This window comes from Panthera leo, chromosome D2 (genome assembly GCF_018350215.1).
Source record: "Panthera leo isolate Ple1 chromosome D2, P.leo_Ple1_pat1.1, whole genome shotgun sequence".
NCBI classification, from domain to species: Eukaryota; Metazoa; Chordata; class Mammalia; order Carnivora; family Felidae; genus Panthera; species Panthera leo.
In genome coordinates, this window is record NC_056689.1 from 6,788,586 (window position 1) to 6,814,336 (window position 25,751).

At 52.6% G+C, this 25,751-nt stretch overlaps 1 long non-coding RNA gene across 2 annotated transcripts in view; it reads right to left on the reverse strand.

Moving 5' to 3' along the window:
• Positions 1–25,751, reverse strand: part of LOC122202731 — a 143,957-nt gene that overhangs the window by 88,175 nt on the left and 30,031 nt on the right. For both annotated transcript variants that reach the window (XR_006194850.1, XR_006194849.1), the window contains exon 2: positions 23,081–23,175. This is a non-coding gene — a long non-coding RNA (uncharacterized LOC122202731). The remainder of the gene's footprint in view (positions 1–23,080; positions 23,176–25,751) is intronic.

Consider the following 25,751-nt stretch of genomic DNA (forward strand, 5'->3'; position numbering starts at 1 on the left):
GTGTAAACAGGAAGAAGCATCTGACACCTCGTCTCGAAACAGGGGAAGCTGCTGAAGCAGAAAGGAAGGAAAGCAGGGAGCAGGGCCCAGCAAGAACACGGCTCCTCGGCGGGACCTGCAGGCTTTCCCCCGGTGTGTTATGAGCACGTGCATTCATACATGGTCACGTCCACGTGTGTGTGTGCATCGTCTTACGGTTTTTCTTCCTGACCCTAGCAACACAGCCGCCAGGTCTCCACGCCAGCAGGGAGGGGGGATCGGCAGCGGGAGTCCGCACGTCCTGTCCACACGTCCCCGGCAGCCTGGGCCTCCCGGCGACACACCGGCCACGACGACCCTAAGAGCACCGCACCCTTCGCAGAGCAATTCCACTCCTCTGACACGATGCGGTCATTGCGGGGCACGGCCTTCCGCTCCTGTCTCGTTATTCACCTTAGGATTCCAGAAGAGTCTCCCAGCACTGAGGATAAGCAGCGATCCGTCATTTCAGTGCTCGTACCGGGCGGACATAACGTTTTAAATCCAGAGTGTCTTAAGGACCAGTTCACCGGTCCAGTCAACAGGGATAAAAGAAAACAAGGACTGGAAAGGCCTGCTTTCTGAAGCTTCAACCAGTTACACGACCTCTGGCAAATGGAGGTCTCTCAGGGTCTGCCTTTCCACCTGTGATACGGCAGGTGCGTGTTCACTGGGCACTGGGCACCAGTCAAGCATCCTACACACGCCGACTCACCGTGACCCCGCGACCACACCCATCACCGGCCCCATCGCACAGCGGAGGAAACCGAGGCACGAAGTCACTCACCCGGCACCAAACAGCACAGTGAGAATACAACACAGGCCGGCTGGGTCCAGCACGCCGCAGGATCACGGGGTTTGTGGGATTCCTTCCAGCGTGACCCTCGGCGATGCTGGAATTCTAGGAATAAGCTGTGCTTCGTCCGTCATATTCATGCCAGCTTTTTGTCGTTGCTCAGTACCCTTCACAGATAACAAAGCCCTGATCTCCCAACACTGAAAGATTTAGTGTGGACACCAAAATCACGGCCTTTATTATTTTTTTTTTTAACGTTTATTTATTTTTGAGACAGAGAGAGACAGAGCATGAACGGGGGAGGGTCAGAGAGATGGAGACACAGAATCCAAAACAGGCTCCAGGCTCTGAGCTGTCAGCACAGAGCCCAACACGGGGCTCAAACCCACGGACCATGAGATCATGACCTGAGCCGAAGTCGGCCACCCAACAGACTGAGCCACCCAGGCGAAATCACGGCCTTTAATAAGAAAAAAAAGGTCAACCTAAAATGAACGAAAAATACACGTGGCATTTCAAGCGCTTCTTGACCTTCCCACTCTCGGCCGATGTAGGAAGAGCTAAGTCATTGGAGGAACTGAAAGGTGGATGGATGGATGCAAGACAGAGACAGGTTTTGCTTCTGGAAAAACTGAGACTGGAAAGATGTCCACAACCGGTTTCTGGCACCCTAGCTGGTCTCCACTAACGTCTGACGGACCCTCCCCCACCACGGAGGATCCAGACAGAACCAGGAGAGAGAGCCTGCACGGAGCCACCAGGGAGCACATCTTCATCTGGGGGCAGAACATTTCCCCGAAAAGACGAGTTAAAATCTGAGACTCTTGCACAGGGGGTGTGAAAAACACCCTAGTTCACGTGCATTTCTTTTTTCGGAGCAACAAGTCTGAGGCCCGCGCTCTCTTCTTTCAAAGTCCCAGTCTCTCCCAATCCAACTACCCTCGCCCGAATGCCTGCGTGAAATGACCACTTTCTAGATCAGAGATTCTAGGACCCGGCTGTGCACAAACTTGAGCCGTCTCATTAAAATGCAGATTTCTGGACTCTGCACCCCTAGGTGACGGTTCAGTGGGTCTGGTATGAGGCTCAGGAAGCTAGGTTTCTGATAAACACCATCACCTACATACACACCTGCTTGCACATGTGCACACACGTCCCACCACGGCCCCGAACCCCTCCCCCTCTCGTCTGCACAGGTGGCTGCAGACCATGCCTGACAAACACAGGGCGCACAGGCTGCAAGAGCAAAATCACAGCCTAAATGAGGTCTCCATATTGCCTAGGAGATGGCGGGGGGGGGGGGGGGGGGGGGGACTTCTCCGCCCCCTTCCTTGTGCGTCCATCCGTGATTCCCAGTGCTCCACCCTCAGAACAGACCTCCCTGCTCTCACCAGTCACTGCCAAGGCCCGTGTTAGGGGGGCTCCAGCTCTCCCTGTGCCCAGGAAGCCTCGGCAGCTTCAGCCAGTCCCTCCTGGCATCAGGGTGGCAATCCCGCGGGGCAGGTGGGGCCCCTGATCATCACTGCACCTGAACCCCTCGTTCTCCATCCCTGTCCAGCCATGTGCCCACGCCGCACCTGCAGGAAGGCCAGGCAGGCCGGTGGCCACTGAAATGAGCCCCTAATTCGGTGAAACAAGGTTCTACACCATAGCAGAAATGAACTTCTACAAAACACCGTGACACTGAAAACCAACTTCAATCCTCTTGCGTGAGAGGCTCTTTTTACGGACCTGGCCTCCTATGCAATCAGGCCCACAGTTACTGGGGTTTCGGTTACCAGGACCCGTGGGCGCAAGGTTTCCGATTACTCTCAGGTACGATCCGGCACAGAGGTGCTGACAGGTGCCACAGGCAGCACTGAGGCCGGCTCCCAGGGCTCCCGGGCCAGCCCCGACACTGCACCTGCCGGGAGAGGACCACAGGAGGCCAAGGGGCCCTCCTGGAAGACAAGCAGGTGCCACCCAGAGCCCTGTGAGACCCCAGGCCTCAGGCCAAGTGCAATAACCTTTGGTCCAACTGGACATCAAAGAGCAGGACGCAAGCCCCTTGCACCCATACACATTCCTGTTCCGGTCACATACGTTTACAGCAGCCGGGAGAGCATGTCAGAACGCTGGCTTTCCTGATCCAGGAAACGGGACGCAGATAGAGACCCACAGGGCAGGGCCAGGGGGTGGGTGGGGACAGAAAATACACACGACAAAGAAATGACCAGTGTGTGAGTCGGGGCTGTGCTCACTTTTGGGGGGAAGGGAGAGGGTCAAAGGTGAGAAGGGCACAAGTGCCTCTAGAGGGCTGGAAAATGTCTACTGCTTACCCTGGGTGGTGGTGACCTGTATTTACCTGGTGATGGTGGATTTTTGCTTGGCATACTTTAATGAAACCGTTCCGTTTTTCTAGAAGTCTGAGTCTGACTTTACGGCAAGCCCAGTGCCCTAGCTTTTACTGTTGGGGCCTCACATCCCTGACAGCCACTGGGCCGACCAGAACGTGGCACCATCAGAACCTCGCGATGATCCCCCGGGGCGGCCACACACCCAGGAAGAGTCACTGCTCTGCAGGGCTCTCAACATCCTGCAAGTCGAATGCAGTGCTGGCCAGGACACCACTTAATGAACAAGAGCACACGGGGGACCGGGAATCATGTGCAGTTAACGGATTATGATAAAAGAAGGTTCTACTCCTTGCAAAAATGCCATAAAGTGGCAGCGAACGAGCACAGATAAGCAGATCACTAAAACAGGCTCCTACACATAGGCCTGGCCCTGAGTGCCCTTTCCCGCGGGCGCCCCCCTCCTGTCCCCGGCCAGCTGCACCTTCCGCCCACCCCCTGGCACCTCGCTCATGACGGGCGTGGGAAGGGGTTAGCATAAGCCATTTTCTTCTCTTCCTAGACAGACTTGCAACGGTTTTTGCCCTTTACAGTTACCTTTCTGCCAGCTTTCTAGCAAACGAGCAAGGTGCTCATATACGGTCGCCTACCCTTTTCTGCTCTCCAAAACAAGCACCGAAGGGCAGAAACTGTTACTCAACTCAGTATCCCCAAGGCTTAGGACAATGTCTGGCACACAGCAGACATCCAGAGGTAGGTGCTAAGTGCACAAAAACAAAACTCATTTTCTAAAAACTACACCAGAGGAAGACTCTTGTATAAAACCCATACACGCGGTTCAGTCGGTTAAGCATCGGGCTTCGGCTCAGGTCATGATCTCATAGTCAGTGGGTTCGAACCCCGCGTTGGGCTCTGTGCTGACAGCTGGGAACCCGGAGCCTGCTTCCGATTCTGCGTCTCCCCTCTCTCTGCCCCTTCCCCACTCATGCTCTGTCTCTCTCAAAAATAAATAAACATTCTTAAAAACAATTTTTTTAACTCCCTATGTATCTGAAACCACCTTCGAGGACACTGAGGAATCCTGCTACAGCAAAGCAGATCACAGTGTCACCTGCCACAGGGCAGTGCCACGTGCTGCCTTCCACCACGTCTGCTTGGAACTGAGAAGGAAGCCACACACTTCGGGCTGGATTCGGGGAACGGATCCCCGCATGCTGCCAGTGAGGTTACGCGAAAGACGTGTCTGGATAAGAAGGGGTTAAGGGCGTGCGTTGTGAGTCAGGCATGAACAGGTTAAAATCTCAACTCTACCATGACCCGAGTGAGGAACCCCATGTCTGGGAACGCCTCGTTCTGCCACAGGCGCCACATCCCAGGAATGGCGTGCCATGTGGCTCCCGGGCCTCCGGCTAGCTGCGGCGAGCGTCTTCTTCCTCGGGGCGGGATGCGTGAGTTGACCCACAGCGGTGTCCCGCACCTCGTCTCCGTGTTCCAGTGTCCTCCCCCACGGCTGGGCTGAGCACCGGTGGCCCGGGAGCCGGAGGAAGCCATGTGGGCACACTCAGATGCCCCCACCCGGCACTCTGAGTCCGGAGTGAGTGGCACAGAGGGACAGGGACGGAGAAGAACATCGCCGAGGGGCACGGGGGGGAACTACATCCAGGGCCTGGCTGGCACCAGCAGGTGCATCCCGACCGGGGCGTCTACGGCACGGCAGTGGCTTGCTCGCCCCACCGCACAGCGTTTGCTACGGTTCCGACGACCCAGCTCCTTTGACAACGGCTGGATGTTCTTATCTACGTGGACCGAGGCTGGGAAGTTCTGACAACCTTTGGCTTTCAGACGTGCAAGAGGAAGACAAAAGTAAGAAGCTAATAAACATCAAAAGAAGCGAAATCGGAGAAGCGACCGCTCAGGAAACGAGACCGAGCTCAGACTGACACGGCAAAAGCTGAGATTGACCGTGTGTGTGCCTCCGCGGCTTTTACCCTAACCTCTGTGACGGCGCCTTCGTTTCTGAAAACACACGCTCGCTCTATCACATCCAGAACACAGATCGATTTCCTTCGTGTTATCCTGTTCTCCGATTTCTCTGGGATTCACGGGAACCAGAGGACTGTGGATTATTAAACTCCTTCGCGTTCCGTGCAGCGAACAAATCCTTGTTAAAGGTCTGCTGTGCGCAGGGCACACGGCGGCGCACCTGCAGCCGAAATCATGACAAACGCGGGCAGCACAATTCAAATGCACCTGATGCACTTGTGATCCATGCTTGAAACCTTTATTGTGATCTGTTTTTTGTGAAGGTTTATTTCTTCCTTTCGAGGGAGGAAGGGGCAGAGAGAGACAGCAGGTCCCACGCTGTCAACACAGAGCCGGACGTGGGGCTCGACCCCACAAAACGCGAGATCGTGACCTGAACCGAAACCAAGAGTCAGATGCTCAACCAACTGAGCCACCCAGGTGCCCCCTGAAAACTTCATTTTTAAATGCACAACACCCAGGAGAGTACTCTGGGTTCTACACAGTATATTCTGCTAACACACACACACACACACACACACACACACACACACACACGTGCAGGCAGATGGTCTGCAGGCCAGAGGCAACCACAGACGGGGTCTGCTTGGCCCACAGGGTGCTGGTGTCATTTAAGGCTTTCCGTCGGTTACTCAAAACTCCGGATTTCTATGAAGATGTGAGATCTGGCTCCCACCCCACACAGGGGCCACCATATGGCAACGCAGAGTGGACTCCGGCAGAATCTGCTCCTGCTCTAAGGGACACGCGGCCTTCCGCTGGGTCAGAGGGCCCAGGCTCTGCTTTTATTTAATATCCAACCTGCTTCGCCCATTTGTCACCTGCCTGGCCCCCCAAGGCACTCCAATCTGGGCTTCTCGTTTCAGATGCATCATAAAGTGGGATTTAAAAAAACAAACACTTTTTTCAAATGTTTCAAAGTTTCCTTTTTCCATAGGGGAAAAAAGGGAGAAGACCTCTTTTCCCGGTTCAAACGTTCCCCGAACGTTAGACTTTCCAGAAACATTAAATTTCTAAACTACTGTATCTCTTATTTCGTCATTACGTTTTGCACGTAATGTCTGCCTTCCAGGAAATGATGAAATGGCATCATTTCTTCACGCCCCACCTCTCGGGTGTGCGGAAGGGGCTGGGAACGTGTGTCCAGTTCACTCTGAGAACAGCAGGCGAGAGCTTTCAAACGCTTTTGCCTTGACCATCACATTTCTAGAACACCTCAAGCATCTTCATTTTCTGAGCAAAAAGCATCTGGTACTTTTAAGTACCAGTATTTTTAAGCAGCGGTATGTACGTATTTCTATTTCTTCCACACTTCCTTTTCCTCCCACTAAAAGGAAGCAGATGAAAGCCCTCACACTTTGGGGGCTTACACAGCCCCAAAAGGAGCTTGAAAATAACGCTGCTCACGAGCTCGTGGACGATGCGTGAATGAAGAAAGCAATGAGGGAAGAAACAAATACACCGGAGGGCAGAATGACCGTGTGTGTGAGGCAGGGGGAGCCGCCAGGACCCCCTGCTGTCCACCCCGGGGCCTCCAGCCACTGGGCCCCCTCCAGGCCACACCGCCAGCCTCGTCACGCCCATCGCGCTCAGAACTCCTAGCCTCAGCTTCCTGCCCCTTTCCTGAACAACCCTCAGCACACAGTGGGACTGTGAGTGTTCCTCCGGGAACAGGGGAGAGTAATCTACCAGGCGCTGAGGGGGGGGATTTCTTTGCCAGGAACAAGGAAGTGCTCGCAGCCTGGGGCGCCTGCGGGGGTAGCAGTGACGTGAATGCGAGGTTTGGGTGTTGGGGGGGGGGGGGTGGAGATGAACAGTGAGGATGCGGGGACACCGGGGCACATGACCTCACAAGGAGCAGAGATCTTGGGGCAGAAAAGCTGGCTCATTTCTGGCTGGGAGGCGATAAAACGTACCGGTTAACAGCATGGACTCTGGAGTCGAGAGGGCCCGGGGTCAGCGCTGAGGCCGCCGCTGTGGCGGCTGGGCCTCCTGGACGAGGCCTGCCTGTGCCCACACAGCGGGCTGCTAGCGGGGCCTGGGACTAGGCCCAAGATGGCGCCCCATGCGCCCCACGCAGCGACCTTGTCCACGGCTGCCCTAGGAATTGAGGGCTACGTTTCTTAAGGCAGTTTTTACGAAACTGACGAGGCACTGCACACTGTGGGCCTCCAGGGAACAGATGCCATGAAAACCGGAAAACTGTTCTAGAATTCCCGGGCTCCCCTTCCCAGAAGGAAGGTCAGGGACCGCTTCACGGTCTTTATTGTTTGAACCAGCCTTTCTCACTGGCAGAAAAAGTCACTCAAGAAGCATCTTGGGCACCTGGGTGGCTCAGTCGGTTAAGCGTCTGACTCTTGGCTTTGGTTCAGGACAGAATCTCATGGCTCATGAGTTCGAGCCCCGCACTGGGCTCTGCTGTGTCAGCACGGAGCCTGCCTGGGATTCCCTCTCTCCCTCTCTCTGTGCCCCTCCCCTGCTCTCCCTATCTCTCTCTAAATAAATGAACTTAAAAAGAAAACAAAAAAATAGAACCAGAGTTCAGTCACAGAAAATCACAGAGTGATTGTAGTCAATCTGTTATGAGCCCCAGGTAACATTACAGTGTTAGGGATTAGAAGGAAATGGGCGTGCCTTTGGACTTCAACTCTTCTGAACTTATTATTTTAATAATCCAGAAAACACTCAACATAATCTGGACCCTTAAGTATAGCTAATGCCGCTGCATTACACATGAAATTCTTTTTAAAAGTGAAAATGAAGGCCCAGTGAGTGAAACGAGAGAAACCCTCAAGGCCCATGCACCACCGCTCGGCACCCACAGTTCCCCATTAGGGTCCCAATAACATTTGTACTGGGGGCCCCTCGGTTCTGTGCCACGTCAGTAAAGGTAGGAGTAACTGCTCCTGCCCTCGATCCTTCCAGACAAGCTCGGGGACAAAACAGTCTTTGCCTCTGGCCAGAATTTTATCAAGTCCAACTGCAAACATCACTTATCTCTTGCTGGTCAAGACTTTGATCAAATTACTGACCAAAAGTGGAACCACCAATGGCTGCCTCGTAAATTCCATTTGTTTCATAAACAAATCCTTTCTCTCTCAGGGCCTACAGAGAGAAAAGTAAACCTGAAAAGGTAAAGAGATAAAGAAACACAGCTTTAAAGAAACACAGCTTTAAGGGGTCGTTTTGCCAGGGGGCACATTCCCCGCCCCAGGGAAATGTCCCTTTTGACAGTCAAGATTTTAAGGGAGCGTCACAGCAAAGGGTTAAGAGTCTGAAGAATAAGAACTAAGAAAAACAAACTAGAATCGATGCCCCCAGTATCTTCTCCACTTCTCTTCAGCAAGCGCTGGTGCATCCGGGAGGGTAGTCCACGGGGGGCACTGAACAAGCCCAGCACATGTGCCAGAGCGCGAGCCCTGCACGTCTCAGGGCCAGAGTAGAACGGGAGCCTAACAATGTATATAGCAGTGCGATGACGTCTGCTGTGTATCCTATACGTGCCAGGTACTGTGCTGAGCACAATATATACACGGGGCTCATGTACCTGTGCACATATGTAGCAGAGACAAAAACATCTACAAAACTCACATATATACACATGTACCTATATGTATGTATAATCTCACTTAATCCCTGAAACAGCCCTGGAGCAAACAACGTCTCCGATGTACAAGGACAAGGCTAGCTAACTTCCGCGTGGTCACACCAAGAAGCCGGGATCTATACCCCGGCCTGTCCAGGCTCTTTCGCACCGCCCGCGGAAGGTGGGGCTGACAACAACTGAGCGGCCACACAGGAGAGTGAGGGAGAAAATGTCACCACCGTGCATCTGGCAGAGGTTCTGAGCAAGGGCCGGCCGGCCAGCTCTTCAACTAGAAACAGGACCACAGCAGAGACCGGCCGGCCGGCTGAGCGTGCTACGCGGTGCAAATCCAGGAGCGCGGGCGAAGGCCACCTCTTCCAAGGCTCACAGCCCTTCGTCCCGTCTAAACACGGCGGCTCCCGGAGCTCCCACCGCGGGACGAGATGCGCGAACGAGGATTCTAGATACCGCATCGTATGGCGTTCCCAAGTAGCCCAGGAGTCAAAGTCTGTGCAGCCTCTTCCAGCGGGTGAAGGAGGGGTGGTGGAGGGGCGAGCCCCTTCCCCCCGCCTGCACCCCAATGTTCTCATTTGCAGATCACAAAGGCCAAGATGCACAGCCCCCTCCCCATAAAATGACAGAATTCACCGGATTCAAGCGTGCTGCGCAGCACTCTAAAGGCCGAAAAGGGGGTGGGTGGCGACAGGTGACAGAAGGGACTCTCAGAACATCACAGTCGTCTGCTCTGCAAACTGGGTTTGCGGGGTGGGGGGCGGGGGGGGGCAAAAATATATACATATATATTTACATATATAGGCGTACGTATGTACAGATAGGTATATATATGAGCAGGTTCCATTGCCAAACCCAAGACTACGACCTTGCTAAAATTAGAAGGAAACACAGTACTGCAGAGAGATGCTCACTTGTTTGTTTGTTTGTTTGTTTTATTTTTATTTTTTCTGAGAGGGAGAGAGAGAATCCTAAGCAGGCTCCACGCTCAGTGAGGAGCACGACTAGGGGCTCAATCTCAGGAACCGTGGGATCAGACCTGGGCCGAAACCAAGAGCTGGCTGCTTCACCGACCGAGCCACCCGGGCACCCCGGACTTTCTGAACGGAATAGAAACACGTTGTGGATGTCTTCTCCACGTTCTGGACACTCTCTTGCCCTATCCTCTCCTCATCCCCCTCTTCTCTTACTATGGATGTCAGGGAAACACAGTGCCTGTCTCCATCATTAATGTGGAACGCAGCCCAGAGTGCTGAATGCTCACAGAACTCTCCAGAAAGCTCTCCTGAGAGCCCCTCCCTGCCAGCACTGCCAGCGGCTGCTGGGCACACCCACTGGACCTTGGAAGCCACGGCCCCAGCAGGGGCAGAAACACTCCGATGCCTTCTGAATCTTTTCCGAGTTCCACAGAAAATCCAAAGAAAAATAAGGCAAGGAAGTCTAACCATTCATCTCTAAAAACACAGGCTTCAGATCTTCCCAGAGCTACCTGGGGAGAGCTACCTACCAGCCCAGCTCCCGGCCCTGCCCTCGTGCCACTCCTAGGGACGTCACACCTCCCACGTGGGACTGCGTGGGACCCCCAGAGGCTTTCCTAAGCAAAGCCGAGCGGCAGCTGGTAAGTAAGCTCGCCAAGCAGCCGGCGCTCATTTGGCCCCGGCTTCTGACCCCGGAGACGCCCACGAGGAGGTGGGGGACGGACACATCGCCCCACAGGTGAGTCCCCACCTCTTTAAACAGAAACACGGCCAGATCACCCTCGTCACAGACTCGACAGCTGACGTCTCCGATGTCACAACCGTGGCCTCCACACGAGCCATCGGATGCTGGGGTTTTGTGTGCGAAGCCAGCAGCCTCTGAGCCCCTCGGCCAGTACACTGATCTCGGGGCCGCTCAGTCACTCCGTCCCCGCAGTCCCCAGCTGCAGCTGGAGGGTACACCCCCTTCCAGCAGAACAGACGAATTCCATAAACGCCACTCTTTCTTCTCATCCGCCTCCAACGGCAGGGGGGGCCACAGTGGATAGAGTATTTCATTCACAGTCTGTCTGAAGGGCAAGTTTCTCCACAGCAGCGAAAATTCTCAACCAGATGAGGGGGCCTATTCGTGACAATCTGAAATCACAAATGACAGAGCTCCGGCCCGTCTCCTGTGTTTTCTGAAACACAAAAGAATCACCTATCTCGGGAATTGAACTCACTTTCCGTGGCACCGCCCATCACACTGTAACGCACACAGGTGATCCACGTCTCCCGGGAGAAGGTGCTGGACACGTATCATCGCAAGTGCCCTCAGAGCGGAACCCTACGTGATGGTCGCCCTGGGGGCAGACAATCGAAATCGCCTGGAAACGAGAACAGTTCGCTTCCTCCTTGACTCTCGGTCTGGCCTACAAACACCGCACAGACCTGGGGCCTCACGCCCTGGGAGCCGACCAGCTCTGGCCAAGATCTGAACGGGTATTTTCTGCGAGGAACAGTTGCAGTTCCGCTTTTGATTTTTAACAAGGGTTTGTTTTCCTTTGCCGACCCTCAGGATTTAAAACAAAAAAGTCTTCCAGGCGCTTCAGGGCACTCCAGTTAAGCGGAGGGTCACCAAGGAAATGTTTCGCTCGCGCTCGGGCCAGAGCTTCCGAAGCGGACGAGTCGCAGAGGCATCAAGTCTGGTCACTGAGGAGGATGACAAACCCCAGGAGACGTCGGCCGGATGTCGGTCAGCTGACCCATCGCCGTCCACACGGTCCCCTCCGCACCCCAAGCCGCGGCCCCCGCCCGCTAAGTCACAGACGCGGCTCCCAGAATCCACGCGGCACCACGCACGGTACGAGACGGGGACACGGCCCGGAGGGGGCCGGGGAACGAGCGCAGGGACGACAGGAGTGGCTGATGCACTGTCACCTACAAGAAGCCGCCATGCGCTGACATTCCGTGTTTTTAAAGAGCACAAAGAGCCCGGCATCGCTGCAGGACGGTGCTTCCTAGGTGCTTTAGTCCAACCTCAGGACAGGAAGGAAAACTGCCCCCAGACCGTCCGTGGCTTTAATACGAAGAGTCGGTGACTTTCCAAACCCAGGAAGCCCACGAATCCCATTTCCTCAAAGGCTGAGGGAGCAATACCGAGCCCAAGCTCTCACGTGGAAAGCGGCCTCTCGGTTCCACACACGGCCCTCCCAGAAGTGCACCAGGACGTCGGCAGGCTCCCCCGGCAATCAGCACACGCAGAGCCGTCCGTCTCGCTTCCCCTTCCGGGGACGAAGTCGGCGGCCAGCGCAGGGCCCTCTGCCGGAACTCCGTCATCCGGCGGCCACCGGGGCCGAGCGACCCTCCCTCGGGTTATCAGGCGGGGCAGGCCTGCCTTCCGCTGAAGGGGCCGTGCTCCAGCGAGCAGGGAGGACCGAGGACGCGCCCCCCACGCGGGGAGGACGGCAAGCAAGTGCACGCGTCCCCGGGAGCGCACCGGCGGCGATCCAGGGTCAGCTGGCCGGTATTAAAAGAACCACACTGCCCTCCTAAAAACCGCCCAATCCCAGCAGAAACCTGCTAGCAGAGTTAAAGCTCCTTTTTTTCCCAGTGTTTTTCAGCCGCTCTCTGGCGACCTGACAGCCCGAGCTTGAAGGCCCTGGGGAAGCATTTACTAGGGATCAAAACCACAAACACGGCCTCGCTCTCTGGGCCCGATTTGCGCGTCTATCTGGCCGGCCGCGGAGTGCCCTCTGTGGGTGGTCAAGGACAAACGGCATTAAAGCCCATTATCCCCATTCCCTGTAAGAAGGCTTAACGTGTCAGCTGCATTTTAATCTAAGGATTATACGCTTGCCCTCTGAAAACTGCTTTCAGAAACATCAATAAAGAGCTTTTTTTGTTTTAAGGATTCTTATTTTTTGTCTCAAAGCCCAATTATTTATAAGTTTGTTGGTATTTTATATCTGAGATGAAAGCCTTTAAGAAGAGGCAGCGGCTGCGGCAGCGTTAACAAGAAAGCCAACATCTCTGCTGAGAGAATCTAAATATATATCACGCCTTAGAAATGAGAGAATGCCAGTTACCGCTCGCCACCACAGGCCTGCCACCAAATGTGGACGGACCGGCCCTGCCCTGGAGATGCTTAAGGGGTCCACGTTGACTTCCTGCTAAAGACACTGAAATGAACACACATACTCAGTCTGTCTCTCTTCTAAAACCACAAAACAAGAATAATTAAGGCTTTTCAAAAAATATTTATTTTTGAGAGAGAGAGAAAGAGCAGGGAGGGGTGCAGGCTCTGAGCTGTCGGTACAGAGCCCGACGCAGGGCTTGAACACCCACACCTCGAGATCATGACCCGAGCTGAAGTCAGACGCTTTAACAGCTGAGCCACCCAGGCGCCCCAATGTGAGGCCTCATTCTTAAACATGAACAGACACTCAAGGACTATCAGGCAAACAGAGGAAGTATCTAATGTGAAAGACAGAAATGGGTGGAGAAAAAAGCAACATAACAAATTATGCAGGGAAAAAAAAAAGCTTCAAAAAGAAGGAAAAAACATATGATTGATCTCCTCAGAGGACTAAGAGAAAATACTGTCCTGAAATAGTAAGATTCTGTAAAACAGAAGCATTCACAGAACAGCCACCATGAAAAACAGAGCTGTCAGAAAATAAAACTGTAAAACATGAAACCTTTAATCAAAGATTCAAAAGCAAAGTTGAGAAAATATTCGAAGAGAAACCAGAACAAAGACAAGACAGCCAAGGCTAAGTCCGCACTAACAGGCACGTCAGAAGGAAAGAAGAGAGAAGACAGAGGGAAATCAATAATGACATACTTCAAGAAAATTTCTAAAAACGAAGGACATGAGTTGCCAGCCTGAACGCCCATTTGGATCTCAGCGGAACAAGTGAACAGCGGCCCTCCCCCACCAAGGAATATCATCACGAAATTTCAGAACGCAGAAGATAGAGTCAGAGAGAAAAGGAAAAATCACATCCGACAAGGGGGCCAGGAATCAGAAGGTGTCAGGCTTGTCCAATCAACGCTAGAAACCAGAGGACAAAGCACCAGCCTTGCCTGTTCAGAGGTTCAGAGATTCCCACCCTGGAATTCTACACCCAGCCAGACCGCAAATTAAATACGAATGTGACGTTCTCAGATATAAAGCAATTCAGAGGAGTCTCACCTCCCATGTGATCTGTTAGGAAGGTTCCAGAAGATGTGGTCTGCCAAACCAAGGGAGTAAACCAAGACAGGAGACGATATGAAATGAGGGAAACAGGGAAGCCAGTACAGGGGCAGATCAAAGGAGCCCCAGAGCGATCTGAAGGCAGAGCCCATGACAAGATGTGGCACACAGCAGGCCGGGGCAGTGCTGTTTGCACTGGGACGGGGCCTGACGCCCCAGTGGAGATGGCGTCCACGAGAGAACACGGACACGATACCCGACGTCTTCACGTATTGTGAGGAGATTCACGTAGAAGGCCACATTAGGGGCTAGGGCACCGATCCTTTAAAACAAGACACTTACTAAGTCCAAGAAAAACAAAATCTGCGTGCAGGAAAGGTAAGGGGGTCCTTGCACGTAGGCTGCACAGGGGTCTGGCCCTACCTGTGGGGGCCGCGTTCCAGGACCCCAGAGGAGGCCTGAAAACACAGCATCGGAACCCACACGGAACCCTAGACAGTCTAGAAACCAGTCTTTATGCCACACACATGTCGAAATCACCTCCTGGCCAAACAAACCTTAGTTTCCTCTAAGCTCCTAATACTGGATCTGATTACTTTTTAATGTTTATTTATTTTTTTTGTGGGGGGGGGGGGGCAAGCGCACAAGTTGGGGAGGGGCAGAAAGAGAGGGAGAGAGAGAATCCCAAGCAGGCTCCGTGCTGTCAGCGCAGAGCCCGCACGCGGCCTGAACCCACAAACCAGGAGATCAAGACCTGAGAGGAAACCAAGAGTCGGATGCTCAACTGACTGAGCCACGCAGGCGCCCAGTACTGGATCTGATGGAACAGTCGGCAAACGTTCCAGGGTGAGGGCCCACCCCAGATATGGCTGACCTTCCCGAACATGTGAACGATGCCGGCGTGGACCCCCTCGCAGAGATGCTCCCTAAACCCACGTGGCGGCGCTCTGTACGGGGACCCAAGACCAACCTGCAAGCCGGACCCGCTGGCACAGCCACCCTCAGGAACAGTCCTTCCAAGCCACAGGCTACTCTGTAGGAGATTCTCCTCTGTGCTCCCTGCACACACCCCATAATCGGGACAGAGACAAGTGTGGGAACAGGAAGAAGTCAGGACGCCTGACTACAGCAGTGACACTACAGTGTGACTCTGGACTTCCACACCCTCACCCATCAAATGAGGGGGACGCTGTGCTGGCAGGGCTATCTTCGAAATTAACAACAGAACGAGGGGCGTCTGGGTGGCCAGTCAGTTGAGCGTCCGACTTCGGCTCAGGTCACGATCTCACGGTCCGTGAGTTCGAGGCCCGCGTCGGGCTCTGTGCTGACAGCTCGGAGCCTGGAGCCTGCTTCGGATTCTGTGGCTCCCTCTCTCTGTGCCCCTCCCCCGCTCATGCTCTAAGAATAAACACATATCAATTTAAAAAAGAGAGAGAAATGAGCAACATAACGAGCGTTAGACCAGCATGTATCAGGCACTGCTCTCAGTGCCCTGCAAATATCCATTAATTTAAGCCTTCCCAGAACCCTATCGGGTAGATCCCCTTATCTCCGCTGCACCGTTGAGGAGACTGGGGCGCAGAGATGTTAAGTGATTTGTCAGAATCTTACGTGGCTCATGACTGAACCCACATTCTCAACCACATCTTCGTCCCGCCTCCCGGACGCCTCTCTCAGGTCAAACAAGAGAACACTCCTAATGCAAACCATACGAAGATACACGTATCATCATCATCATCATCCCCATCATCAGGACGATCCCAGCAGCCGAAGATGTTCCGGGAAAGCACCCGATTTCTGGAGGGAACCCTGCAGGGCTGCTGCCAGTCAACGCTGCCTCCTTGGGCTGACATTGACCTCGGGCCGTCAGTACGGAGTATGCGACCTGGACGGCCCAGTGAGGACAGGCAGGCCCACGCCCCGGCCCCAGTGCCTGGCCCATGCGAGGCAGAGGGTCAAGAACGTGGCTTGCGTCCCGCTGATCACCGTAACAGGGTGGGCCCCGAGCTGCCAGAGCCCCCGGCCTCCCAACAACTGCAGACGCGTCAGGACGCATCGGGACGTATCTGGCTCCGTGATGAGCCTGATCACGCTGATCCTCTTTCTGACACACATTTCACTCTACCAAGCGAGGTTCACGGGCACGTTAGTACTTTTCCCTCTCTGGATGCAAAAGCTGACAGACTGAGGACGTCAATCCTAATTAGCTAGCCTTGACAAATTAAACGCTCCTCGGGCCGGAGTTCCCGAAGAAAGCGCTCCCTATTATTAGAACAGAAGAGATCCAGTTTTTCTAATGCCACAGATTGGGTGATTTGGCCCATCACCAAATTTGTTTCAGAAAACCTTATTTTTGCCCAAAGAAGTTAATGGAGCCTACGGTTTCCAGCTGTGTGAGGGAAACGCCCGTGGTATGTCTTCCCCTCCATCTCCTCAAGTCTCGTGTTTCGTGTATCCCTAAATCTGAACCACTATTAAAAAATTACTACAATGAAGAATACTACATTCAATACTACATTCATTACTACAATGAATTTGTCAAGACATTTTAAACACAAGAGCAGGAAACGTAAATGGGTATCTTTTCTTCCTCGTAACTACACCTTAACTTTAGTTTCTTATAAGTTTTTTTAATATTCATTTCTTTTTGAAGGGGAGAGAGAGACAGAGCACGAGTGGGGGAGGGGTAGAGAGAGGGAGGGAGACACAGCATCTGAAACAGGCTCCAGGCTCTGAGCTGTCAGCACGGAGTCCGACGCGGGGCTCGAACTCACGACTTTTGAGATCATGACCTGAGCCGAAGTTGGAGGCTCAACCGACTGAGCCACCCAGGCGCCCCTATACTTTAACTTTATTAATTTTGGCAACAAAACCAGTGTAGAGTTTGACCCCCATTCATTAAGCTGACCCCCACCCCGCACCTGCTGACCTTCCTCTCTGCGGTTCCTGCAGACAGACCCTCCCGAGTCTCCAGTTTCAAGGGAAAGACCGCTCCCCCACATCACTGCCCCCCCAGTGGTTGCACGTAGCATCCCACCCGATGTCGGATGTGTCCTAAGGTGAGGAGAAGACACTACCACACCATCATGCATTCTCACATCTGTAGATTATTACACGCAGCTAAACACCTGTAACTAAAACATCCAAAGGAACCTTCAACCTCACTTCCTAAAGGATGTTGTGGGCCACGACGGGGTGGTTTACGGGGTTTACGGGGAGGTAAGTCGAGGGCATTTCCCTTCTGTGTGTTGGAGGGCAGTGTGGGGTGACAAAGGGGCAGCGACTCACAGCTCCAGGCTCCACCCATAAAGCATATACGAGCACACGTGAAAATGCTAACGGGGTTACAACGATGTTAAAAGCCGTTTCACCAGTCTCAGTCCATCACAATGCCCACTACAGCCCCCGATTAAGAAAAGACGAACTTTAGGGGCACCTGGGTGGCTCAGTTGGTTAGGCATCCGACTTCGGCTCAGGTCATGATCTCGCGGTCCGTGGGTTCAAGCCCCGTGTCGGGCTCTGTGCTGACAGCTCAGAGCCTGGAGCCTGTTTTGGATTCTGTGTCTCCCTCTTTCTCTGACCCTCCCCTGTTCATGCTCTCTGTCTCAAAAATAAATAAATGTTAAAAAAAAAAATTTAAGAAAAGACGAACTTTTCCAACCCCACGTGAGCAAACACATAAGCAGGCCAACGGACACTGTTACACTACATTCCAGACTTCACTACCTCGTGTGCGGTTCTTTCTGTCAAGGTGCGTTATTTATTATTCAAGTAGCTGGAGACCAGAGGTCGGCTTGGCTTGCTTTGATAAGCACGCCAAAGTCCAAGCCTTATCCAGATATGCCGCCTTCCAACGGTCCGGTGTCACCACATGTCAACAGTTAGGACCTTTGACACAGTCATTTCTACGTACGTCGTGCTGCATTTGCTTACAACTGAAGTAACCATTAGATTATGGAGAGTAAGTGCTCATCAAATTTATACAATTAGGAAATATAACCAACAGGACATCTGCATGGCTCAGTTGGTTAAGCATGAGATTTGATCTCAGCTCAAGTCTTGATCTCACAGTCATGATTTCAGGGCTAGAGTTGGGCTCTGTGCTGGGTGTGGAGCCTACTTAAAAAAAAAAACTAAAAGAGAATTTTGGGGCACCTGGGTGGCTCAGATGGTTAAGCGTCCAATTCTTGACTTTGGCTCAAGTCATGACCTCACCGTTCGTGAGATCGAGCCCCACGTCACGTGCTGCGTGGACAGCATGCAGCCTGCTTGGGATTGATTCTCTCTCTCTCTCTCTCTCTCTCTCTCTCTCTGACCCTCCCCCACTAAGTCTCTCTCTCTCTCTCTCTCTCTCTCTCTCTCTCTCTCAAAATAAATAAATATTTAAAAATTTGTTTTAAAAAAGGAAAGAACTGAGGCGCCTGGGTGGCTCAATCGGTTAAGTGTCCGGCTTCAGCTCAGGTCATGATCTCACGGTTTGTGGGTTCAAGCCCCACTTCGGGCTCTGTGCCGACAGCTCGGAGCCTGGAGCCCGCTCCCGATTCCGTGTCTCCCTCTCTCTCTGTGCCTCCCCTGCTCTCACTCTGTCTCTCTCTCTCTCTCAAAAATAAATAAACAGGGGCGCCTGGGTGGCTCAGTCGGTTAAGCGGCCGACTTCAGCTCAGGTCATGATCTCGCGGTCCGTGAGTTCGAGCCCCGCGTCGGGCTCCGTGCTGACAGCTCAGAGCCTGGAGCCTGTTCCAGATTCTGTGTCTCCCTCTCTCTGACCCTCCCCTGTTCATTCTCTGTCTCTCTCTGTCTCAAAAAATGAATAAACGTTAAAAATTTTTTAATAAATAAATAAATAAATAAATAAACATTAAGAAAATTTTAAAAAATAAAATAAAAATAAAATGAAAAAAAGAACTGTAACCAACATATTTGTTTAAAATTGGGGATTTGGGAACTGCACTTCCATATCATGTTTTTGCTCTGATGTATGAAAAGCACAATCCTGGACAGGACCTCCAAGTTCACAGGAGGCTCGTAAGTTCCACAAGGGCAAGAACCATGTCTGACAATCACCGTTTTGTGCCTCACATGTAATAGCTTCTCTGTAAATACTTGTTGGGTAAGTAAATGAATAAATAAAGGCTTTAACATCAAAGTTACTGGTCCCGGGCTATTTCAAGACTACAGAGGTTACTGCTACCATGCCTTTGCTTTTATGAAGTAAAGCAGGAGTTGACAAACATTCTGTAAAGGGCCAGATGGTAAATGCGTTCCGTGTTCTGGGCCAGACAATCACCGCTGCAGCCACTCCACGGGGCTCTTTCACAACCGTTCAATTCTGCTGCTGCAGCACAAAAGCAGCCACAGACAAAACATATGCAAATGAGCAGGACCGTGTTTGAACAGAACTTTATTTACAAAAACCAAATCTGGTCATAAGCCCGTCCCCCAAAGGTGCCACTTCATGGTTTTTTTTAATTTTTTTTTTAAACGTTTTATTTATTTTTGAGACAGAGAGAGACGGAGCATGAGCAGGGGAGGGGCAGAGAGAGGGAGACACAGAATCGGAAGCAGGCTCCAGGCTCTGAGATGTCAGCACAGAGCCCGACACGGGGCTCGAACTCACGGACCGTGAGATCGTGACCTGAGCCGAAGTCGGACGCTTAACCGACTGAGCCACCCAGGCGTCCCCCACTTCATGTTTTTTTAAAGGAATATAAAGCTATTTACTGAGCACCGTTTACCAGTATTTACAATAAAGTAAACAACATACAGTTGGGTGACATTCTGACTACAAAGTTATTGTTTTTCGTCGTTTCTGCTGAACCAGTAACTCAAATACCGAGAAGACTGAGCCCACCTGTAAAGAAGAGCTGAGGTCAAGAATTTAGATTACAGAGGTTCCCCCCCACACCCCCGCCATTTACTCCAGCAGGTGCTAAACCGCCAACATCTCTACCCATCTAATTATGATCCTGTCTCCATGAATGAAGTCTTGGACCTTCCCTGAAACATGACCTTTTAGTCAACACAACACAGCAATTTCAACTTCTTGGAAAGGAATGGTTCACAAGAAGGAACCTTTAAATGTCCATTTAACGAAGTTTTGCTTACCTAATTAACACGCACCAGGACCTGTCTAGTTTTCTCATGTGGGTGGGGAGGTTGTCGGGAGTGCTAAAATTTCCCTGAAAGGAAATGTCAACTTGAATTTGTAGGACTGCAGATATGGATTTGATACGGCTGCTTTCAAACTGTCCAATTTAAATTGTTACATTACATTTAAATTGTCCAATTAGTTACAAAATGTGAAAGGTTAAGGCTTCAGGAAAAATTTCAATTTAACTTGAAGGGATTTATTTCTGGAGGTTGCTGAAAATGATGGCATCCCAGAAACATGGGCTTATCTATGGTTATAAAATGCTGTTTTTATTTTGGGAAATGTTGAAAAAACGAACGAATGAACAAACGAAAGAGAGAAAGAAAGGAAGAAAACCATTTACATGTGTATTGTAAGTATGCACACACACACACAAAAAACCCAATTAAAAAAAAAAAAAAAAAACAGATTGATCCTTCGGCATACAGGAGTTAAACACAAAATCTGATTGAGTAACAACTCTGAAGGTTTCCCCTAACATTTAGAAAAGGAGCTCTCTAATGCGGGGGAATAATACACCGTGGTCTCCAACATTCTTTTCTGATGAAGGAAGCAACTCCAGAAAGCACTGGTTACTCTGGACAAATAAAAGGAACCACTCTCTTATAATGAACGTGCTATTCACTAAAGGTTCCAAATTGGTGGGCTTGCTGAATTCAGCCACACGTTTGGCCGGGTCAAGCATCGGGCAGGGCACATGCACCCGCTGTCCATGGTGCCCATCCCCCCTCACTGCACAACCCTCCTCCCCCCCGCTAATCCCCGTCCTGCTACGAGCCCGCCCGTAAGAGCCTCTGACCTTACACCCCAAATTCCACAGCACACCTGGCTTCCGGGATGTGGCCACACCCATACCTGTAAGTCCTTAGCCAGACCCCGGGGCTCAAGAGCGAGCCCGTGACTTCCCACTCTTGCCCTTCATGTAACATCTACTATCGACACCTGAGGACTATTCACGGCTTGCCTCCTGTTGGATATATTCTGCACAGTCTCCTCGGAGGGGCTGTGGAAAGGGGAATAATGGCAGAGAAGAGGGTGGAGAAAATGTGCAGGCAGGGAACAGAGGGGAAAGGCACGTGGTGAGTCCCGCGAGAAGGGCTGAAAGACCACCCAGGCTTCTCCCCACCGTGTCTGCTACCTGGATTCCTCCTTCATGCAACAGCAGCAGCGGCACAGGAGGGACAACCAGGACTGTCCCCACTGTAGCCACAAGTACTGAACCTCGTTTAGTCCTCCATTCTGTCGGGGGGACACTCTGAGCAGGGGAACCCCCCAGAAGTACCTGCACCTGGGGGAATGGACGCACGGTCACCTTCTGAGGCAACGGGACGCTCTACAGCAAGGACAAGAACGATCTGGAACTCTCTCTGAAGCGCCGCTGAATGGGAAAAGCCAGACACCAAGCGGGTCAGTCCGCGTTACGTGTGACGCGCATACAGACAAAAACAGGCAAAACGAATTTACGCTCTTTGAAGTCAGGAGAGTAGCCGCCCGTGGGCGAGGCGGCGTCCGGGGTCCAGAAGGAGGCATGAGGCTGCGGTGGAAATGTCCCGTTTCCCGATCTGGGAGCTGGTTCACGGGAGGGCTCAGTTTGTGACGCTCTACTGAGCTGTGTACGTGACAACACGTGCACTTCCTGACGGCATCTGCTACTGCAGGTTAAAAAACCATTTCCCTGGGGCGGAGCTAACTGCAGCCCCCACACAGGGTCCCAGACCCCTTTCTCTTCTCCATCTGTCGAAGCCTTTTGGCCACAGGCCTCATCCTTTCAAAGCCTTAGCCAGGGCCAAAAAAGCAAAAACCCACACTAGATCCTTCCCAGATACCCACGATTCCAGTCACGGCTCCTTGAGAATGCCGGTGTCTTTCAAAGAAACCTTACTGCCGTCACCAGCTTTCTGTTCCAAATAAGAAACAGGAACACGAGGAACCGCCACTGCCCTGCACGGCTCGCTTAAACAGACTTCCTCCAAAATGGCGCTCTCAACGGACACCTCTGGCTCACGGACACCCACGAGGAAATGCTTGAAGAAGGCGCCACACACAAAAGGCCGCTGAGATCAGATCGTGGAAGAGTCCGCAGCCGCCTCGCAGAACCAGCGAGCTGTAGCGACGGACCGCGTGCGACTGGTCATCGTGCGCCGTCACCCACAGCTACGGTCACAGCCGAACGCGTGTTTAAGATCGCATGTGAAGTTGCGATGCAGGTCGCCCAACTACGGCACTGGGAGCCACTCGGGATGCTTCACACATTATTTTAATACCGTAACCTCTGCTTGACATTACCACACATGCTTTTCACGCTGTCTGTGAACTCAGGCCAAAAGAGCCAGTAAGACCTCTGAGCACATTCAGGGCACCTGGGTGGCTCCACTGGCTGAGCGTCTGACTCTTGATTTCGGCTCAGGTCACGATCTCACGGCTTTGTGGGTTGGAGCCCTGCGCCAGGCTCTGTGCTGACATCACGGAACCTGCTTGGGATTCTCATTCTCTCTCTCTCTCTCTCTCTCTCTCTCTCTCCCTCTTTCTCTCCCTCTCCCACTCTCACTCTCTCAAAATAAATAAACTCTATAAATAAATAAGTCAACGACTTTACATCGGCTATAAAGGGATCATAAATTCAAAATTACACCTTTTAATACGAAATTATAACCGTGTTCAATTAAATGATTCTATGTCACATAGTTTACGAATGTTCTCAAATGCCTCTCGGGGAGAATACCCTTATTTTTTGGAGCTACATCCCTAAGAATGTGGGACAAAATGTCATGATGCCTGCAACTTACTTTCACTTCACATGCTTCAGAAAAATGTACGAGCATGCACACACATACACACACACACACACACACACACACACACTGCGGCAAGACACTAACATTGTTAAATGCAGGCAGTGGAGACACGGGAACTCACAGCACGTTCTTCCCACCGTAGGTTTGAAATTGTTGTAATAAAAAACCTGCACAGAAATCTTCACTCACCTGTCAAGCAGGTGCCGCGGCCCTGCCCCTCATCACAAGCAGATGGCCGAATGTGCCCAGAGACGCGTGCAGGGACTGTGCATGCCGCCCTCGCCCTGCCAAGAACAAGCGAGAACCAGCCGTCACCACCAACAATTTTTATCAAACAAATGCTGTTTCACTCGAGAAAATGTTCTTCGTGGAGGACAAACCTCTAGCCTCAAATTTTGCTCTGTTTTTAAGGAAGGAGAAAGGCAGAAAGAGAAAACAGCGCTCCCGCCACGTACTGAACCTGGGGGACAACCGTCCGCCTCACCCGCTCCGGGAGCTGCTGGGACCGAGAGATTCCTGATGAAGTTTCTTTAAGTCACATCGGTTTCGGGGCGGTTACGTGTGACGGAGCCCAAACTGCCACCGAGCAGAACACGGGGCCTCCAGGACCAGAGTCCGGGACCTGGGAGACCTCACGAGGCCCTCACGCACAGCCCAAACCGGCCCCACTGCTGGGCCTCCCGGGGGGAGACCCCACCCTCCACGCGCTCGGCGACAGAACACGTGGCGCCACGGCCTGTAAGTCGCGCTCTGTTCTGGGCCGTCCTGCCGCGGCCTGTGACCAAGGCACAGTTTACCAGCTCCACTCTCCAGAGGCAGCTGATGTCACAGACGACGTTCGAGGGGCACGTGCAACCAGAGATGAAACCCTTCTCAGACCTTCTGCCCCCGAGCTCCAGGTGCGTCCCCCCACCCCCCCGGCTCCCCCATGCCCTCCCGAAAACCAACCTCAAGGCCAAACAGCCAAACACGTCCACGCACCATTTTGGCGGGGGGGGGGGGGGGGGTGCACTGCGGTTTGTTTCCTGAGAGTATCTATTAATAGTCACTCTTAATAGTGCCATTAATGCTCTAATTATGACACCAGTTCCTATACCAGTTCCATCACCACTAATTACACTTCTCTTTCAAACACAATAACCCTAGGGGCGCCTGGGTGGCTCAGTCGGTTGAGCGACTGACTTCAGCTCAGGTCATGATCTCGCGGTCCGTGGGTTCGAGCCCCGCGTCGGGCTCTGTGCTGACTGCTCAGAGCCTGGAGCCTGCTTCCGATTCTGTGTCTCTCTCTCTCTCTGCCCCTCCCCCGTTCATGCTCTGTCTCTCTCTGTCTCAAAAATAAATAAACGTTAAAAAAAAAAAAATGTAAACACAATAACCCTTAGTGTAACTTGGACATTACATGCCTTTTTTTCTTTTCCTTCCTTTTTTCTCAAAAGAGCAAGCTGCTGGCCAAGGGAAGTAAAACAAGCATCACACGGCGCCCCTGGTGACTCTCCTCTTGGCCACGACGAAAAGGCAATTATCACTTGGTGTGGAGGCTTTTCTACCCACGTGTTGAACAAGCACGAGGCTGGAGACGGCAGCACAACCAGATACCGGCGTCCCAGGCGCCCCGTACAGGAGCCCAAGGAAAGCGAGTCAGGGCCCCGCACCTGCCTTGCAGCCCTGTCTCCGCTCGCGAGAACCGCTTCAAGTGGCCTCCTCACGCGGGGCCTGGAGCGCCTGCTCACGAGGACGCTGTACCCCACGAAGGAGATGGGATGGGGTCTCGATGCCTCATGCAGTGGAGCGCCCGGACCCCAGAAAACTCTCCAGGAAGTTCGGCCAAGAGCTACCCAAAACCGAAGGAAAAAACCTCATTCTCCTTGGGGAATACCAACTTTACTCAAAGGTAAGCCAACAAATCAGTAACTTAAACCTTGTTCATATTAAAACAAACAGGCACTACGAGAATGTAATCACTGCGTGAATGTTTAAGCTAAAACTCCTACCCTTACTTATCCAGTTCATCTCCAGCAACACCCTGGCTCGCAGGGGAGGGGAGTGAGGGGCGGGCTCTGCTGTCCCATTAAAGGGGGTCTTGGGAGAACGTGTGAGGCTGGCAGAGACTTTAATGTCACAGTGAACCCAGGACACTGCTGATGGCCCTGAGTCCAGGGAATTCTCTGCAACATCAGGACTCCCAGATTGCCACCCAATCGAGGGACAGGAAGACGGACATCTAGACACATGCAATCCCATCTCTACCACACATCTGGGCATCCGTGCGACTAAGTCCCCTCCTCCCTGCTGGGCACTGCCACCATTGCTCAGTGCACGGCACAGACACCTCTCCATCCCCACACTGATGGAGAACACGTTCAGCACCAATAGTCACTGTCATTTAAATGGATGTCCCACCATTACTAGAGAAAAATAAGCTTACTGATTTGGTTGGTCTCTAAAAGCTTTTCACCGTGAACTATATTGACAAGTGTAGAACCACAGTAGCCAGCCTCCAAGAAGGCCCCAGGGGTCCTGTCTCCAGTACTCATGCTCGAGTGTGGTCCCCTCCCACGCAGAGAAGGAAGGGACTTTCCTAACCCTCTTCCTACTTCCTACTGACGGGCACATCCCTTCATCCAGTTGGGGGCACTGGAGTCTGGGGTGAAAGGCTGGGTCAAGGCCAGCTCACCCTACTCTGTCCCAGGAGGGACACCCGCTGCCGTGTCCCGAGGGCCCTCGGTGCTCCAAGAGGACCCAGCCTCCCCCAACAGCCCAGCGGCATCACCTCCAGCCCCGTCGAGCTTTCCGAGGGCGGCTGCTTCAGCCGATCCCTTGCCGGCAACCAGATCGGAGACCCCAAGTCAGAACCACCCGG